This window comes from Mercenaria mercenaria, chromosome 17 (assembly GCF_021730395.1).
Source record: "Mercenaria mercenaria strain notata chromosome 17, MADL_Memer_1, whole genome shotgun sequence".
NCBI classification, from domain to species: Eukaryota; Metazoa; Mollusca; class Bivalvia; order Venerida; family Veneridae; genus Mercenaria; species Mercenaria mercenaria.
In genome coordinates, this window is record NC_069377.1 from 67,260,563 (window position 1) to 67,281,276 (window position 20,714).

General features: G+C 33.7%; 1 protein-coding gene and 1 non-coding gene across 2 annotated transcripts in view; one reads left to right on the forward strand and one right to left on the reverse strand.

Annotated features, from left to right (window-relative positions):
- Window positions 1-263: 263 nt before the first annotated feature.
- Window positions 264-335, reverse strand: Trnae-cuc (transfer RNA glutamic acid (anticodon CUC)). Its single transcript has one exon. It is a non-coding gene; the product is annotated as a tRNA-Glu (tRNA).
- A 4,888-nt stretch (window positions 336-5,223) lies between these two features.
- Window positions 5,224-20,714, forward strand: part of LOC123536344 (uncharacterized) — a 377,622-nt gene continuing 362,131 nt past the window's right edge. The window contains exon 1 of the mRNA XM_053528488.1: window positions 5,224-5,285. The gene's annotated coding sequence lies outside the window, so the exon portion shown is untranslated. The remainder of the gene's footprint in view (window positions 5,286-20,714) is intronic.

Below are 20,714 nucleotides of genomic sequence, written 5' to 3' on the forward strand. Positions count from 1 at the left end.
TTCGGCTCTAAAATCTAAGTCCTTTGAAACATCATTAGATCTACTAAAGGAAAACTTTATCATTACGAAAACTTTTGAAACATTAGAAGATTAAAAACATCCATTCCATTGTGGATTTGAAGTAGATCTATACTACATTGTTCTCATTGGGACACTTGCGGTCATGGAAATATAGCCAACACACATACAGTAAGCTGATTCCAACTATTTTTAAAACAAATCGAGTGCAGAAGAAAAAAAAATTGTTCTAGGGGAAAAAAATCTTCCCAAGCGGGGAATCGAACCCCGGCCGCCGCGGTGAGAGCGCGGAATCCTAACCACTAGACCACTTGGGATATAACATGTAAAGTTTCAAATACTATATATATTCTTAATTTGAGTTAACCTTACATTTAACGAACTATTCCAAATGAACAAAGATGGCGGCGCCCTTGAACAAGGTGCGAGTGTTAGAACTTTACAGCGGGATTGGAGGAATGCACTTTGCATTAAGCGGTAAATTACGTAGTTTTAGTGTGTTTATGATATAATCTCCTGGTACAAGGACGTGATGGCCTTATGTGTTGTTTTAAATCAGTTATTACCACCTTTCTACTTGATATAATTGTGGACAGTCAGAATTTCGGATGAAGCATAAATAAATTAGGTTTGTCTTATCAATCTTGAAGGTGTAAGCCTTACAGAAGATGCAGTATGAACAAAGGCACTGCCTAGAATGGGGGTTTATCTAAATTAAATTATTATTATTATTATTAAAATTATTTAACATTTCCATTATTCTGACTGACTTGTGTCACTTACACAATTAATATCAAATTAGGCGCTGCCTATCTGACGGGAAAACCTAGTCATACTGTACAGAATCTTATTTCTGCATTCATTTTTCTTTTTGATATTTTCAGTTTTGACAGTAAGCCTGACAGTTTTGCTCTTCAGCCTTTTGTTATGTAAATTATGAACAAAGGCAAATGTTTTTAAATGTTTGGAATAAATGAACAAGATCAAATCATTTCTTCAAATGTGTCAAGACTAAACTGACGACGGAAAAATAGTTGGGTGCACAGAATCTAGTCCCAAAATGCATCAGAGGCCACTAATCCAGTATATACAGTCGGTGCTAGGGCCCAAACGATCATGCCTTTGCTGTCAATTCGTTTCTCTAATACAATTGTCTGAATCCGGGAATGCAAAGTTTCTTTTCAGTTCATGTACACGTAACAAATAGTTTTAAAAATACATATTATTCCTGTGTAATGCCACATTCATGGCATCAGCGCATTTAGATTATGTGGATGCACCATCAAGTCAGACGTGACAGTATTTATACTTAATATATATAGCAAACTTAGAAAAAATCTTTTAAAAATTATCTTTGTAAAGAGAAAATGGACATCACAATTAATAAAAAACCAGTGTGAATTTAGTTGTTATCTAAAAGGCAGAGTTCTCTTGATAAACCAACAGTGCCCCATAAAAATAAAAGAAGTTGTGTTAACATTAATGGCATTACCTGGTATTACAGATTCTTTGTATGAAGTTTGATGTTCTATTAAGTTATTAACACAATGTCAATTGTTTGCATTAATGATGATCCATAATTCCTGAATGTAATATCAGTTTGTTATTATTCTTAGACTACAATAAAAGGACCTCGGACATTTTCCTATTCAGATTGCCTATCCGATTAAGGAAAAAGTGACATAGGGACAGACTTCTGAAATTGCATAGTTATGATAGTTGAAGACCATTTCTTGATAAAGGCGACTTCATTTTACAAGTTTATGAACAAAAAAGAAGACTTTGTAGACATTTCTCATTCTCTTTTCTATTAAAATATGAGCATAAATCATTTTTACGTTTTAAACATCTTTCCCACCAGTGACGCAACAAAATAGTTCACATATGCCTTTGTAAATAATTATTATATACGTATGCTGCAAAAATGGCACTTGGTCACAGGTGGGAAAGTGTTTAAAATTGAAAAAAAACTACGTACAGGGTGTTAGCAAATAAATTTTTACATAAATATTTGACACTTATTATATGTGTTTCCTAAACCTTACATATATACAGCTTTATTCATTTTTGTAAATAATTCAAGCACAGAAAACACTAAACTAAATAAACAGGGAACATAGAAAGTGAAGCTAGAAAGCAGACAGATCCTTACAAGTATATCTTATGAATTTTTCAATCAGATCTGTTACCTCTTGACAGTCTAAGTCCGTCGATTGAGTATCATCAGGATTGAGACAACTGCATCTGTCGTAAGTCAAGAACCAAGCAAGTGGCTTCGACATATTACATATGTGTCTTCAACGTAAACATGACAAAGAAATACAGGCGCACTTCTATGGAATAGTGCCACTTAGGTGCAATTTTTTTACCTTTTGTAGAACACAGTTGAAGCAAACCTGGAATGCATTTTAAGAGCAACATTTGCTTTTATTCGATCCAGCATCCTATACCCTAACAGAACTACACCAGACACCATCGAATTAACTAACCTAGTTGCTTCCAGAACTTACACTGACACCCATAGAACTAATACTGACTAGCCCGTAACTAACACTGACACCCCAAGAATTAAAATCAATTCGCTCACACGTCTGAAACTTATTTCGAAGACAACCGAAATACTAGTAAGGACCTCAAAGAACTAACACAGACACCCCAAGAATATATATATAAATGTTGATACTAGCTAGTGAAGTTCTGTTCCACTGATATAAAATGCTAAAAGTAAGGCATCCCTGAACCCGCAGTGGAATAGGCAGTCTCCTACACCCCTCCGTTTCAACTGAAAAAGGCCAACTACGCCAATGTATGGCCAGCTACACCACTGCATGTATTCAATAATAAACCTCCACATAATGCCCGGTCAGTATTGTACATGTGTATAAATACAGTATAGCAATAGATGTATAGAAAACAAACAATAGGATATGATCAATGCATCAGTGTTATCATGGGCACTCGGGTGGAAATAACTGAAGTACAGTTAGGGACCAAATGTTTTGTTCCACTTTTATTTTTTCCGTTTCGTTTATTTTCAAAAATGTCAATAAAACTGATAATCTGCATGTTATCAGTTTATTTATTGTGTTAAAATATTTCATAGTAGACATACCTTAAATACCAATGCTTATTTTAACTAAAAAAACACATTTTAAATTTTTCAAAAATATGACCCTTAGTTACAAACTGTTCGAATTTCAAGAAAACGAATATAAAATAAAACTATTTTTTGTGCCAGTTTGATAGAAATATAACTTATTTATCAGTATCTGAAGCTGTTATATAAAACTATCAGCTACTGAAGTCAAGAAATAGCATTGAACTTAGGGCAAAATCCCTAGCATAATGTCCGATGTCCTTAAAGCTCAATTTGGCATTTTTTTTATTCTATTAAAGAATATAAGATTCTTTTACTGGTTGTAGTGCAGATGGGAATATCCGGCCTCAAGGGAAACTGTCTAGTTCCAGTTTTGTTTTATCAGTTGCAGCGTAATGTTACGATTTTTTGATAAAATAACGTTTTTTGAATCAAGAAATATACTATCAGGAACAAAGAGGAACTGTCAAGGTATTGGATTTTTATTCCGTATTATAAAATTTATAAAGAATGTAGTTCGTTTTACGTCATATAAACTATAAAATAGTGATATAAATTTTTAATGTAGATGTCTAATGTTCTTCCACCAAATAAACTTTTGAACTTATATAAACCTGTTATCCTAACCACAGACTATTGCTATTCTTTTAAATGTCATTTAAATTGTCAAATGACATCTTTTAGGACAAATAAAATCTGGAAAGTAGATCCCTCGGAAGCACCGAGAACAAGGCAAACAGTGAAAATTGCAGACTCGGTTTGATTGAGTCTGTTCATGAGCAGTAATGGAAAATGCAACACTGCCCACGCCCCCTAGCACCGGCTTAAGCAGTATTCAATCTTCAAATCTAAATGAGTTGAAATCAATGATCCCGATGGACCAGAAAATATAACAACACTCAGATGAAGTCGGGGCGACTTTTTACGGCCGCCACACAGCACTTAACACCCGCTGTTGTGAAGTAAATAAAATCTGGAAAGTAGATCCCTCGGAAGCACCGAGAACAAGGCAAACAGTGAAAATTGCAGACTCGGTTTGATTGAGTCTGTTCATGAGCAGTAATGGAAAATGCAACACTGCCCACGCCCCCTAGCACCGGCTTAAGCAGTATTCAAGTTTTGTCCCACTAATTAGCTATGGTAAACGGTGACCTCTTGTGTGTGAGAATGACAAACAACCACTGACATGATAAATTCTTATTTCAAATTCATTCTAAGAAGTTCTTGACCAGAATTTTATCAAGAACACAAAGTCTGTTGGTCAAAACCCAATTTAGTTTACCAAACTCATAAAAGTCTAGGGCTGTGAAAGGGAGATAAGCAACACATGCTCTTCCATGCCTTTGAATTTGAATCTCAAGTTTTGTTCAAAATTTACATTGGTAAACAATACACATTAATGATTTCTGCCCCAAAATTTGTGACCAATATACTGGGCTTATAGCAAAAAAAAAAAAAAGGTATCATATGTAGGGATTCGAACTCCGGACCTCGCGCATGCTATCCACTGGACCACAGAGGACTATGACATTTAACGTCATAAAAGTGTGTATATAAATAAATTTTTTTGACGCCATTGTATCTAGATTTGTTTTACATTGGCATTTTTTGTAATTACTTGCTTTTCTGCATTAAAAATTAAACTGGCGATGATCTTGTTCTTCAAACACTACTATAATGCACATTTTTATTATTCAATATTGGAAACTATAAGTGGGACGCTTGAATCATCAAAAAAAGAAAAGAAAAGAAACGTTACAAAGAGACCCGAATAAGACCGATTTCATCTAATACCGCGAATTTTCAACTCGTTAAAATACGACAGAATAAGAATAATTTGTCTGCTGATGATTGTTCGTAAGAATTTTGTTGAATGTCGTCAGCAGTTCCTGCAGTTATGGGATAGACTGGACAACCGGTGAATGTATATAACATATTCCCAAGTTGAACGGTATATAGGTTTACTTTGACATATATACACGTACACATTATCTATAGACATCATAAATAACCAGTTGAATATAAATGCCTTTAAAGTGCATCTGTCTATTTTATTTAAAAAAAAGTACCCGGGACAAATGCGAAACTGGCGCCTGCCACTTGAAAATTATTCAGCTACATCACTTTGCCTCATTCGGCACACCTTTGTTATATTCGCCTACACATTGCCGTAAGGCGAGCTACGCGCTCGCAATTGCACTTCGCGCAATTGCTCGCGAGCTAAGCTCGCTATAAATCAACGTACCATAGTACACATTTATAGGAATGCCTTACCGGTCAATAGTAAAAAATATTGCCCGATGTTCGACAGAAGACATGAGAAATTAGAGTTTTCAAATTTCGACTGTAGCCTGTTAACCGGTCATATAGCATAAACTATGGACCGATGCTTTACAGAGAAAATCATGTAATCATACATAGTTACTGAATGTTTTACCGGTCAATAATTGTTTAATTGCATAACATCAGAAATATCCCAGGGAGAGTGCAGATCTAAGGATCTCCTGTTCCCCGTGGTGACGTTTTAAAGATACGTCGTGTCTGAATGTAGAAATTGGCAGTTACATGTACTATTGCAGATTCTAGGGACACTGGTTACGCTAATTGTACAGAGAAACTGTTGAACAAGAGCTGTCCGTTAGACAGCGCACTCCACTATTCTGCGATTTGACAGTAAAATGAATATATGTCTCAATAAGAGACCTCTACTTTTAAAGGGAAGATACACCAAGGGGCATAATTCTGTCAAGAACACAAAAGAGTTATTGGGATTGTTACCACACATGCAGATGATGATGGTAAAGATATTTTGAGTTTCAGTTCATTATCTTCTATAGCACCAAATTTATGTCCAGAAAACGAAGTTTGTCAAAAATTTAAGTATGAAAGGGACATAATTTGGTCAAAAATATAAATCATGTTATGGGGATTGTTACCACATATGCAGATGATGACGATAAAGATACATTTTAAGTTTCAAGTCTTTATCTTATGTTGTACTAAAGTTATATCCAGAAACCGAAGATTGCCAAAAAAAGTAAATATGAAAAGGGCATAATTCTGTAATACATACAATAAATAAGAGTTAGGGGGATTGTAACCACACATGCAGATGATGATTATAAAGAAATAGTTTTAATTTCAAGTCATTATCTTTTAAAGTACCAAAGATATGTCTATAAACAAAGCTTTCAAAAAAAATAACATGAAAATAATTCCAAGTATAACAACTTTGTGACCTTGACCTTGGGTATAATGGGCCCAGCTCCTGCACATACTTTGTTTGTATGTTGGACAATGTTTATGTGAACTTACAGTAAGATAAAAGTAATAGTAACAAAGATATGACATAGAAGCAAAGGTTGCGGAAAAACTTTAACCTTAAAAATAACCCAAGTATAACACCTTGGTGACCTTGACCTTGGGTATAATGGGCCCAGCCCCTGCACATATTTTGTTTATATGCTTGACAATGTTTATGTGAAGTTACAGTAAGATATAAGCCATAGTAACAAAGATATGACAGAAAAACAAAGGTTGCCGAAAAACTTTAACCTTAAAAATAACCCAAGTATAACACCTTGGTGACCTTGACCTTGGGTACAATGGACCCAGCCACTGCGCATATTTTGTTTATATGCTGGACAATGTTTATTTGAAGTTACAGTAAGATATAAGCAATAGTAACAAAGATATGTCAGAAAAACAAATGTTGCCTAAAAACTTTAACCTTACAAATAACCTAAGTATAACACCTTGGTGATCTTGACCTTGGGTATAATGGGTCCAGCCCCTGCACATATTTTGTTTGTATGCTGGACAATGTTTATGTGAAGTTACAGTAAGATATATGCAGTAGTAACGAAGATATGATAGAAAAACAAAGCTTGTCGAAAAACGTTGGCCAAGAAAGGTCACGCCGACGCCGACGCCGACGCCGGGGTGAGTAGAATAGTCCCCCTATTCCTATAATGGAGCTAAAAATAGCCCCGAACACATTTTTCCTCAAGGTTTGAAGGTTTTTGCTGTAACCCAGCAACCTGTGTTGAAGCTTAGACTAGTTAATAACACATATTATTAAATGAGGGAATGGCTAAACTGTCTAAAATGTTATTTAAGATACCTTTGTAAAGGTGTCGCAATATGATATGTAATATTGCATGCACAGAGACTGAACACTATTTTCGGTGTCCGAAGGCCGAGTGTTTTAAACTTGTCAGGATTGCGTACCACCCTAAATATTTTCCTTTGCGTCCTTTGTGATATTGCTTTAATATTTTGCATACTTGTTTACCATCATGACCCCAGTCTGTAAAAAGGAGGAGGCAACTCTATCAAGCATTTTGACTGAATTATGGCCCCTTTTCGACTTAGAATATGCTTATTGTAATGTTAAAGTTTGCGTACCACGCCAAATATTTTCAAAGTCCATCGAGATATTGCTTTCATATTTTGCATACTTGTTTACCATCATGACCCCAGTCTGTAAAAAGGAGGAGGCAACTCTATCAAGCATTTTGACTGAATTATGGCCCATTTTCGACTTAGAATATGCTTATTGTAATGTTAAAGTTTGCGTACCACCCCAAATATTTCAAAGTCCATTGAGATATTGCTTTCATATTTTGCATACTTGTTTACCATCATGACCCCAGTCTGTAAAAAGGAGGAGGCAGCTCTATCAAGCATTTTGACTGAATTATGGCCCCTTTTCGACTTAGAATATGCTTATTGTAATGTTAAAGTTTGCGTACCACCCTAAATATTTTCAAAGTCCATTGAGATATTGCTTTCATATTTTGCATACTTGTTTACCATCATGATCCCAGTCTGTAAAAAGGAGGAGGCAACTCTATCAAGCATTTTGACTGAATTATGGCCCCTTTTCGACTTAGAATATGCTTATTGTAATGTTAAAGTTTGCGTACCACCCCAAATATTTTCAAAGTCCATTGAGATATTGCTTTCATATTTTGCATACTTGTTTACCATCATGACCCCAGTCTGTAAAATGGAGGAGGCAACTCTATCAAGCATTTTGACTGAATTATGGCCCCTTTTCAACTTAGAATATGCTTATTGTAATGTTAAAGTGTGCATACCACCCCAAATATTTTCAAAGTCCATTGAGATATTGCTTTCATATTTTGCATACTTATTTACCACCATGACCCCAGTCTGTAAAAAGGAGGAGGCAACTCTATCAAGCATTTTGACTGAATTATGGCCCCTTTTCGACTTAGAATATGCTTATTGTGATGTTAAAGTTTTACTCATAGCTTATATTATACTATCAAGCACTGAGAATAGTCGAGCACGCTGTCCACTGACAGCTCTTGTTAAGTCAAGTTACCTATATTGACTATATTTTTACACCGCAAATTGTGTCTGTGTGTTAATACTGCTACCCGGATTGGTGTATATGGCAATTTATTTTCAAGAAGCGAAAGAAAAACAACTTACAGTTTCTTCAAAGATTTTTCAAAAACTGATAAAATACTGTCCTTATAAAATCCAGACAAATCCATGCTATGAAAGGATGTGTTTTAACGATTTATTAGACACACATGGCTGACATCAGAAAGAGACTGTAATTTTCCATGAATTAAAAATGTGCACGGGTTTTTCATACAATACAAATGCCATGTCTTTGCTCAAAAACACATTTACAGGTGCGTAGCAAGTCGGGCATTTTACTATGGTAACATATTTCTGCACATGGTGTTGTTCCTTCTTTTCCTTATTTGTTTTAAAATAATTACACATAGGCCTAATGTTTTACAAACCTGAAACCAACCTGGACTATTTAAAACAGATAAGCATGCAGGTAAGTCATAATTCTCGGAACTTGCTACAATTCGATTACTAGGTCATACGTGTTTACACCGTTTTCAAACCAAATTTTCTCTACTTGCAAAATCATCTTTCTACTTTTTGATTATGTTTTGTTTTAGTTTGAGCTCACGTTTTTCTTATACAAGACATATTAAAATATGGAACCCTGAGTTAAGGTTACAAAACGCAATCTTTAAAGTTTACAAACATGATGTTTAGGAAAAAGAACTGTATTCCATATTCAATAATTTGATAACACTCCCTTTAAAAAAACCTACATATGGTATCTGATATAAGTTTTTTTAATTGTTTATTTATTTTTGGGGGAGGGGGAGAAATATAGCAATATATATAGTAAATGACAGTTTCAAAATGCTCCCGAGTTTTAAAACTGCGCTCGAACACAACTAATCAAATGTTTCAGATCTTAGACTGGTTATAATCTCACATTCTGATTGGTTGTTTGAATGTACCAATATCAATGTTGCATTCTGGGACAGGTATCTATACTCACAAGAATACCTCGAATCTGTATCGTGATTATTACTGTATATCGTATTTCGCCTCCCCTGTCGCACAAATTTCTCACAACTCTCTCCAAAATCATGACATTTGGTTCGAGCATATTCTTTGGAAGCATAGAACTCATGCCTAAAAGTAATAAATGATTCGGTTTGGACGAATCTCGGTTCTCGACAGGTTTTAAAAAGTGCTCCCCTCTTCTAATACAAACGAACATTGAATGGACTCGTTGATCTCGACTTTCGTATATCGTTTAAGCTTTTTAACATAAAAAGAAGTAGTACTTTGGTCTTTCTATTTTTAATACAATTCCTCTGCATTTGCCTTTTACCACTGCCTGGAATTCAGCAAAAATCATAGAACGATTCACTCTCAAGAGGAGATGCACATATTTTCTTCATTATCCATTAGCTAATGGAATCGGGAGTAGTCGGGCAAAGTCGTTATTATCCATGGAGTGATCGGAACTTTTCGTCTATGGACGGCATGAATCGGTACTCAGTACAGTTAATTAAAGCATAATTTACAACATTTTAGTTGAAAATGAAATGACCTATGTAAAACAACCCCAAAGAATTTTTATTGATATTGTTATAAGTGTAATTTCTCTATTACGATATATTGAATTTCATTTTGCTTCAGCATAACGCTGAAAAAAGCCAGTTGACTTTCGTAAACACTAATAATAGTACTTACAAGGTGTTAAATATATCTATGGAAAGGTCTTCATTTGAACTTTAACATACCGCCATAAGTATAACTGCATTTTAAAGCATATTTCAGTAAATGATCCATAACATGGCACTTATAGAAAATCCCTACCTGATCATGTCAAATATAACATTTCAAATGTCGACAATTGATAACATCACAAATGACGACTCCAAAATTTCTTGTAAGAGCAGCGTACCATACTTCGATAAACTATACTTAAAAAAATCGTGTGAAATCGCGGCTCATATGTTTTTTGTTGTTGTTGTTTTTGTTTTTTTTTTTCAGAAATATCGCTTTTTAATATTTCAGCATATATCTGATCCTAAGTCGGTTTTAAAAGCTCATTAGAGCTTATGTTATTTGTTATATTTGCATCGACTTTTTAAATAAAATTGACTTGACTTGACTTGAATTGATCTGATGATGGTGAGACACGCCAACGATTTCTGACAACATTTCTAATGATGCTTGATTTCTACACCTTTTTATGAATGAAGAAGAAACTGGGAAAATTAAAAGAGCAGCCAGCTGGAAAGGCAGATACCAAAATCTTAAACGGTAAGTGGCAAATTATCCATTCCGTCATCAGCTCTAAAAGGGGCCATTTTACGGTACTTAGGTCCTAAATTCAAATTAATAAACGGCTTTAATATTTCTTTCCGTATTCAGATATACGTACAAATAAACCTTTTATCATAGTGACACTAACACACAAACATATAGGAAATATGTAAGAAACGTACTTGTTCAGCTTAATTGTTCTCAAAAAGACACACATTAAAACCATACATGTGTCAAATAATTGATATGCACTTAAGCTACTCGCCCATGGTTCGATTGAAATTTTTCAACATGTTCAATTCTACCACGTTTGACATAGAATGTATATATGATACTGAAAAATGATAAACTGGGTGAAAATGAAAATCAAATAATAGTAAAAATGCACGAAGAATAAAAAGCGTTGCAATGGTTTACTACCTTGTGCACAATTTGTTTTGTTATTTATAAGAATATCTTGCAAAAATCTTATGTCAGTAACTTTGTTCAACCAGTCACTTCCAGAGTATTCACTTTTTATGGATCATCTAGAGAAATTATTTTTTGCCTAGAATGTGTGGTTTTGTCAATTTGTAGTGTAATGGTTAGGTGTTTTGTATTTTATTTCGGGTATTACTTTCAGACGTTTAAGATTTTAAAAATTATAGATGAAAAACTGCACTTTTCATTAATTAACAGTCAGACAAAATTTGTCAACTCTACAGTAGCTTCAGGGTGTAAAACATCCGTGGATTAATTACTAAGTTTACGGAAGTTGAAAATGTGTCTGCAACGTTTTCCTGTATTATCCTATATATACTCAATATATTCTGTGGTCGAGGGAGCTGCCCAGGTGACGGGCAAGGGACATGGTCGTCCGCTCCCGCTAAAACTCAATTATCATTGTTAAAATCTAGGCTGAAATATATTTATAATTACGAACTTGTGTTTATAGAGTTGTTAACAGAACTGTTTTAAAAGGCTTATTGAACATTGATTATATCTATGAAATTAGACTGAACATTTATAAGTAACTGTGCATTGCTCATCGTAAGAAATAAAAATGTTAGAACTATCATAATGTTGTTGTGTTTAAAGACAAACTTCAGGCCAAGTACTACGTTACACCTTTAACATAGTTTTATTTCTTTTCAAATGACTACCACCCAAACTTGAAATTGTGATTGTGTTTTTCAGGTCAGTTCATAAATATACTAGAATCACGCGAATATTGAAAAGCCTCGGAGAATTTGGACACTCTAAATTCCAAAGCCCTTTTGTAATGGCACTTTTCCACGAAGTGTTCGAGACTCGAGAACTAGCTGGCATACCGGCTGCTACCATACACCACTGGCTATGTGCAATTGTCAATGCATTTGAAAGGGAATATGTGTATAAACAGTTTAAGACTGGAATTAATAGACTTGATGAGGAAAGAATTAAATTAAAGAGGAAAGATAACACAAAATATTATTTTGAGAAACCAAAACCTCCTTGCACAAAGATGAACATTTTCAGTTTACAACTAGAAAGAAACCAAGAATTTAAGAACTAACAATACCACACTGGATAACCGGCATAACTGGGATGCTAGTACATCACTCCAACATAAAAGACCGGACATTGATACTGAAATAGGTTCTGTTATGACAGATTTATTTTGCTAAACCTGATTTGACTAGCAATATTTTTAAGAAAGCTATGTTTTACTTTAAGGAGGAACAGATACTCCTCATACATTGAACTATTAATTAAACAAACTTGGAACGTCAACACAAATTGATAAAATAACAAAGATCATAAACATTTTACATTCAACAGTATGAATGCATAAAATCAGAATGATCTTCAAGTCAGTTCTTAATCGTTTAGATAGTTGTTTTCCTTATTATTCAAAGTTGACCTTGACAAGGAATATACTGTTTTGACCAATGGAAAAATGATCACATAAAAGTCAAAACGAATTGTTTGCATAGAAAAGACCCGTATCTTGTAACTGAAGTATGCAAAGTATCTGTCAAGAATAACTCATGACACTGTTGCCTCATTTTTTCAACAAATTGCTCAGTGCTTTTGACACCTAATCTACAAAACTAAATATTATAAAACATAACATCATTGACACGATAGTAAAATTTCAGTCCTGAAAATTTCCTTAAATATTAAAAACAAAGAAATTCATTGGCCAGCTCTAGCAACATACTAGTATGAAATTGACTAGCAAAAATGTAAACAAACGGACATTTTTCAAAATTTCTCTAAAGCTTCAAAATGCCCTGTCCCCAAACTTAATGTAAAGGTTAAGACAAATATTTACAACATATTGAAGAAAAATCATAGCAAAATATAAAATACAATTTACGTATGTAGGAGCGTAGTTCCCTTTTCACAACAATGTTCCTGGTATTGACTTTTCAGGAACAACAATGTTCCTGGTCTGGAAAATTATGCAATATGTTTCTGTCTCTAGTTTAAACTTTATCAATGCCAGTCCGATTAACTTGAAACTTACACTAAAGTTGCGTTATAAGACGCTCAAAAGACACTGTCCTCAAAACAGTGTAAAACAATAAAATCATAAAGATATACCTAAAAAGTAAAATATTTCTTTGCATAAACCCAGGTTTACCACAAGTCTATGGTTATTGGGGAGAGTTCAAAGTCCTACGACCTTGGCCTTTGATCTATTGACACCAAAATTGATTGGGGTCATCGACTGACCAAGGCTTATGTCTCTGAAGTTTAAAGGCAACAGGGTTACATATTTTCATGTTTGCTCTTCTTATGAGGGGAAACTTTTCCCACATTTGTCGCCATCGTATTCTGTGTTACATTATTATGGAACTTCATGATTTTGCTTGTGGCTGGACCTGTATTTGGCAATGGCTGGTCTAGACAGTTTCTCGAAGTGACCATTAGTATGCCGCTGTAATTAAAAAAAATTTAATTTCAGTGTTCAAACTGGTGATTGTTATTTTCAATGTGAAGTCTAATGCCATCTGCAAACAGAAAAAGACATTCAATCATTTTGGCTAATGCCATTTTATTCCGTGTCTATTTAGGACCATCAATACTGAAAATATGTGTGATTTTCAATATCAGTACTCAGTACACAGTTTCTCGAAGTGACCATTAGTATGCCGCTGTACAATACACAGTACAGATATTATTTTGAAAACTCAATACACTGTATACCATCGACGCTCTTTCATGACCGATTTCTCCGTCATTTGAACATTTACAAAACTGAAATTTTGCTATTTTTTTCTTTTAATGTAACTTAATAAATCGTACGATTCAGAATTTTCTTTTCCCAACAAAGCAAATAAGTGGTAATATCGGGAGAAATGAGGTCGCTGCATGCATTTATCAAATGATAGTGTCATTTCTTGACAAATTTTAGAGTTTCTTCGTAAGATTGACTCATTTTACGCTTGTGAGAGCATATACACTGTATCTTGTTATAAAAAGTAGTGCTCTTTTCTTCTATAGTAGTATAATACAATAGTATATCGAAGTTTTACTTACCTTGTTGACGAAAATTAATCACGTTCGGAAAACACCTTATCACTTAATGGCAATATCCGGTGTACGCATCCTCACCGTGATCCTATGTATTATGACAGTTGCAGGTCCAAGTACTTCACAGTTACTGACAAGAAACTATTTTCAGTCTTGATATTACTTTTTCCTCGATTATACTTCAATAATGCCAAACGAAACCAAAAGAAAAGGGTCATTTATTGACCACAGGCTATCATGTTACGAAGCTTCACTGCCTCCATAGCTAATCATTCCCTATCTCCAAGAAAAACGTTTCAATGTAAATGTCACTGTGACCCTGACCTTTATCTCCTGATTTAAATACAACAGGATTTATGCACTGACCATATACATTAATTACATAATTATTCACGACTGTAGGGCTTGAATCACTGTGACTACTTACCTCAAACAATACGGACAACAGGCAGTTTTCCTATGAAGGTTCACTAATCAACACCTTTTTTATGTAAGTTCATTACTTTTCAGCTTTTCCTAGGTTCTCTATATATCTTTTCCTATGTAGATACACTACTCCACACCTATTCCTATGCAGGGGCACTACTCAACATCGTTTCCTATGTAGATGCACTACTCTACACCTATTCCTATGTAGGTTCATCACTATACACCTTTTTCTATTCAGATTAACTACTGTACACATTTTCCTAAGCCAATTAAATACTCTACAGCTTTTAAAATGTCCTTACCTTGATGCAAATATCCACACAATGATTGTTAGTCTTCTTCTAAAACCAAAAAAAAAAACGTGCGTTTCAAGATTTTTGGTTCATTAGGCCCATGTATACATGTCTTATTATGGGTCAATTGGACTAGCCTGGTTCAAACGAACCAGCCAGATTCAAGAATGCCATCTCTCTGACCTGAAGAATTATATATATTTTTAATAATAGCTCAAAAATATTTTTAAAAATATTCATTACTTAAAATTTTATGATTTGATTTTCATATGCGTTGTTTTTGTTACAAAGTATAGATTACGACAAATATATACTTAAGCAATGCATTTTTTTGATAAAGATGAATCTCAGAAGTTTTCTGAAAGTTAAACATACTTGAATTACGTTAAATTTATGGAGGACATGGAACTACTTGTTCTTCAGTTTCGGATAAGCGTTTGACCATAAATGTGGTATGGTAAATATGTGGTCACGCTTCGCTGCCCATAAAAAACTATGAATAATTTTAGAAACAGTTTGTGGTCAGTTGGCTTGAATTCATATGAGTCTTTAACAATTTTTTTCACGTCTTTTCTGTAAACTAGGATATCAGTTGGTTCAAAGTTATAATCCTTACCTCTGCTATCGGCTATATTAACATAAAAGTTATAAATAATTCCTGCAACAACGGAGTTATCGGACTGAATCTGGTCTTTTTCCATAATACTGCAAGATTTATTTCATAAATAAAGCTTAATGGCATCCCAGAAATCTGTAGGTTTACATCCTCTAATACACTTTTCCTGAAAATAACTGTTGAAAGATTTGGTTTTTAATTTACTTATCAAATTTCTACAAATGCTATATTTTTCGCAGTTTTGTTTATTTTTTGTATTTAAACTACTTATGATATATCAAAGTTTGTGTTTTTTTCGTCTTTAAGTGTATCCTTATTTATCACAGTTGAAATAAAATTATGGTGGTCACTAATAGTTGAAGAAGAAGTAACATGAATCTTCATTTTCACCGCACTGGCAGAAAGAATCCTCAATAATGTTTTAATGGGGAAAAAAATTTCCTCGAAAACAATGGGTTCTGAGTAGTTTGTGAGAGATCCGAGACTTTACAGTGTCATAATGATATTATGAGTATAATTTATTAACGTTAGAACTGAGGAATGGAAGAGTGAAGAAATGAATTTGAAAGAACCGAATGCTACAATGTATGTTTCTGGTAATGGGAACATGTCTTTAACTATTGGGAATGACATCTTCACCACTCTGTGGAACAATGTATGGAAGGACCATGGAACTTTCCATTTTAAAGAACATTATTAAATTGCGATTACGTTTCTAGATAGCTTTGACAGTTTCAAGACAAGTCTCTTTATAAAGATTCAAGAATGAGACTAATTCTGTGGTTACTGTAATCATACAAGCTTCTTCCAATTGTGTCTGCTCCAACTCCTTTTCCTATTTTTGTGTCAAATAATCCAATACGATATCTGCATACTTTAAGACTGGTCTGGTGGAAGAGAAATTTATTGTTTCAACGGACTTTCTGTCTAGCGTAAATTTAAGTTTCGCATGATGTTGATCCTCTGCCAAGCTTTGTGTTTGATATTAGAAATATGTTCATACCACGACTCATTTAGTAATATGATTCCTAGATGTTTGTAAGATACTACTTCAGAAAACTGAATATTGTTCACAAAAGAGTGGTGGGTAGTTCTGCTGATATCAGAATAGATTTAGTTTCATTGGGATTAAATTTAACTAATCAGCCCCTGCCCATTTACTTTTCTCGTTAAGATCAGAGTTCAGGGTTTCTGCAGCAGCGATATATAGGATTTTATAAGATAATGGGAGTGTCATCAGAGAAAAGTCGTATGACTGACTGGATGTCCAATACAATGTCGCTGATATAGACTAAAATAGAAGAGGTCCGAGTATTAAGCATTGAGGAACTCAAACATATATGTTTAAAGGGCAAGGAAAGCCTGAAAATGAGTTAATTTTATATGAAAGCCATTCTCAAGCCTTTGATAACGCTGAAAGAATTTTTAAAATCGGATAACTATTGAAAAAGATATGGCACATTGAAATTTAAAAAAATGACTGATCATGGGGGCAGCCATTTTAGTGTGTTTATGACGTCATTTACATACTGCTGAATTTTTTATTTAGCAAATATCCTTTTATATAGATTAATTTTTTAATATGTTTCTTGAGTGTAAGATGTAAAACATGGTAATTTCTTTCATTATAGCTTGGAAAGGTGGAAAAAAATGTTTTACAGAAATATAAGTAAATACAGTTCAGATATGTATCTAAAAATTTAATAAATCTTTTGTTGCCAAGGAAACAAAATGACCACCAATTAGATCAAATATTTAAATGCTCATAACTTTTTCATTTTTAAGCCAATCTTGTTTAAATGATTCAAGAAATTCTAGCAGACGGAATTAACGTAAGAACAACATTGCCTTTCCCTTTAACAAAACCGAGATAGAGCAGCCCACTAAGTAAACTTTGAAGCTGTCGTTGAGGTTTCCAGATTTCCTTTTAGAGCAAGTTGTATAAATGACCTTTGAGCCAGTATTAATTTAGGTACTGATGAGATTTCCATAGGCGTTATTATCATGTTGTCTAAATCTTGTGTTTCAGCGTTCTATTTTTTATCAGGTAGCTGAGTTTTTTGTTGTTTTTTGTTTTTTTTTTTTTTTTTTTTTGTGTGTTTTTTTTTTTTTTGCCATCATCAAGTTTGGTTTGTGTTTGGAAGAAATTGTTAATGGTATTTGCTTTTTCTGTGTTCGTATTATGTGTTGTGCCATTGTCTGTTGTTGCTTTGTGTATTTTGTCAGACACATTGTTTTAGTATTTTCCAATAATGGTGTAGATGTTTTTAATAAATTTGTTCTGCAAGTTTTCTGGCGTGTGTGTTGCTAAGTTTTGTGGTTTTGTTTCTTAATTGTTAGTAACGTTTGTTTCCTATTTATATATGTTATAGCTAATTTATATAAGCAACTGTTTCTAATTCAATATCATGAATATGTGAAAATGGAAATAGCATGGAGCAGGAGTGCAGACTATTATTTGGAACACACTATGTATGTAGTATATGTTAACTCGTTATGTAAAGAGTGTTCGATTAATGCCTTGATATCATTAAATGCTAGAACATTTTAAATGTGATATGGTATTAAAATAGTAATATATTTGAAACAATGATAATCATTTGAAGGAATTGCGAGGGAGCATAATAATACGTACGCATCTGAATGACTAGCAATATGTTGTTTTTCTTCAAAAGCAAATTACTGTTTGAGATATATTGTTTAGACTCTACAATTATAATGTACATTAAGAATTATTATGTACATCCTTGACGACATCCACCAAACAGTTGCCGGATTTATATGGGTTTCTGTTCCGGCGTGCCGCTATGACGTAATAATTGTGCACAAAACGAAACTGAATAAATATTGTGTTAAGACTAATTACTAATTAAGGTTATAGGTTAACATTTTGGAAAATGTATTCAAAATAACATGATCAAAATGAATAAAACATAGGTGCTCTTTTGTGTCCATATTTTGTGCTAATTAATGTCAACGAATCGCTTGTCTCATCATGGTTTGGATTCAGCATACTTTAAAGTAGTTATATACAAAGTCTCAGGTTTCCATCGCGAAAGTGCCACAAGCAGGTATCTGAAAAATGCCAAAATTACCATTATCAGTCACTTGTGCAGTTTCCTCAGCAATGGCAGCTTAGCAGTTTCTTTTACATGTTACTACAAAAAAAACCCTGAGAAATACACACGAATGTACATTAGAAAAAAATGTGGTCAGAGTCCTAAACTTGAAAAGTTAAAATGTGATTTTAAAACAAGTGTTCTTACCAGGAAAAAACGTATCTGCCACATCTACCATTTGCAATACACACACCAGCAGATACAAACACATAACCATGATTTTTAAGAGTACCATTAAATGGAATTATACACATAATAAGTAAGTATAGCCAGCATCAAGGATGTCTCAATTTACGTGCTTGGCAGAACATATAAAACAGTGAGATATTAAGTAGACGTAACATTGAGACAGCTAGTTAGACATATATGAATATGTGTTAATAAAATACATTTTTTACAAAACCTCTACGTCGTGAATGGCTACTCAAAGCTAAATACAAGCTTATATCCCTCGTTTCACAAATCTAGCATTACCTAAAACATATCCAAGGCCAATTTTTCACTAAAATATTTTATCGTCAGAAATTTACTTCAAGTCTTTGAATCACTTCTGTTTAAATTGGGTTTGTAAAAGACAAGATAAGATAAAGATAAGATAAGATTTACTTAAAGTCGGCAAGAAGGCAACATTACAACTTAAGCTCTGAAGAGCTTTTGAACAGATGAAAACATTAAGAACATATTACATAAAAAGCTGTAAGAAGAGAGATAACTCAAACAGGTCAGAATTAAAGTTTTGCTGGATTTGCTGATCTTGACCCAATGGTCTAAAAACTGCCATAAAAGGATATGAATAAAAAAAAACGAAACGAAATACGACACAAACGTGTATAGCTAGAAAATGGCTTTAAAAGACCTATATCACCCCAAATCAGATTGGGGAGTGGGGGGCTCCTTCACAGAGGTACAAGTTACAAAGCATTTATGGATAAAACAAAGGCAATAAACATTTAAAACAAACACAAGAAGCAGTAAAGGCGCAAGAAACGTGCTTATCTGGGATCATACCTATAAGCATGTGGTAGTTAAATACGTTAGCGAATGAAAACACCACCAGATGAGCATGTCCCTGTAGCTCATTTCAAATAATACATTTACAAGTACAAGCAGGTGTGACGGAAACATAGGCAAGCACATTGAAAGCAATAAATGGAAAGAAAATTAATCAACAAAATAATAATAATTTGCGGCACTAGCACAGAGAAAACAAAAAATATCAGCCATCAAATGAAAAAAACAGCTAGGAAAGAAATGCACAAATAAATAAGGAAGGACATAACGACAAATGATCTACATTGAATATTGGCAACAACCCCTGTGTTGTGTCACTCCTTACGAACATGCAACACACTTACAATCAGTTCCCGTCCATGGAGACATCAACTGCTTGAACTGAATGAAGCTCGTTGCAGTCCTGTAATCGTCTGGTAAAGAGTTCCACAGCACGGGGGCAGCATACCTAAAGGAATTCTTACCAACGTTGTTGTTTTTACTCTTGGAACCTGCAAAATATTTGAACATCTGAAGTTGAAAGAGGAATTCCTTTTTATAATAAGATTTGAAAAGTACAACTGGAGAAATTTCATTTAAGATTCTATATGTTTCCATTGCCATTATTCTCATTCTTCTAATATGTAATGTTGGTAATATAAGTTTATTTTATCAGATGATCTTTATAACTCGAAGAGTAGTCATTATATATAAATCTTAACGCCCTTTCTTGCAGCTTTTCCATTTTTTAGTGTTATATTCTGAGCAAAAATGCCATGCCATTGGACAGAAATTAAAGTTCGAAAGTATAAAAGTATAAAAGATTGTAAGTGTGTTAAGCTTATTTAAGTTATTTCCAAGTCTTTGAATGATATTTAATTGCCTATCTGCTTTTTTGCAAATATTGCCAATATGGAAGTTAAAGTTTAGCTTAAAGTCAATATCGATACCTAACAATTTAACTATTTTCACAAGTAATTTTACTCGAACCAATTTTAAAGAAAGGATTTTTGCAAAAG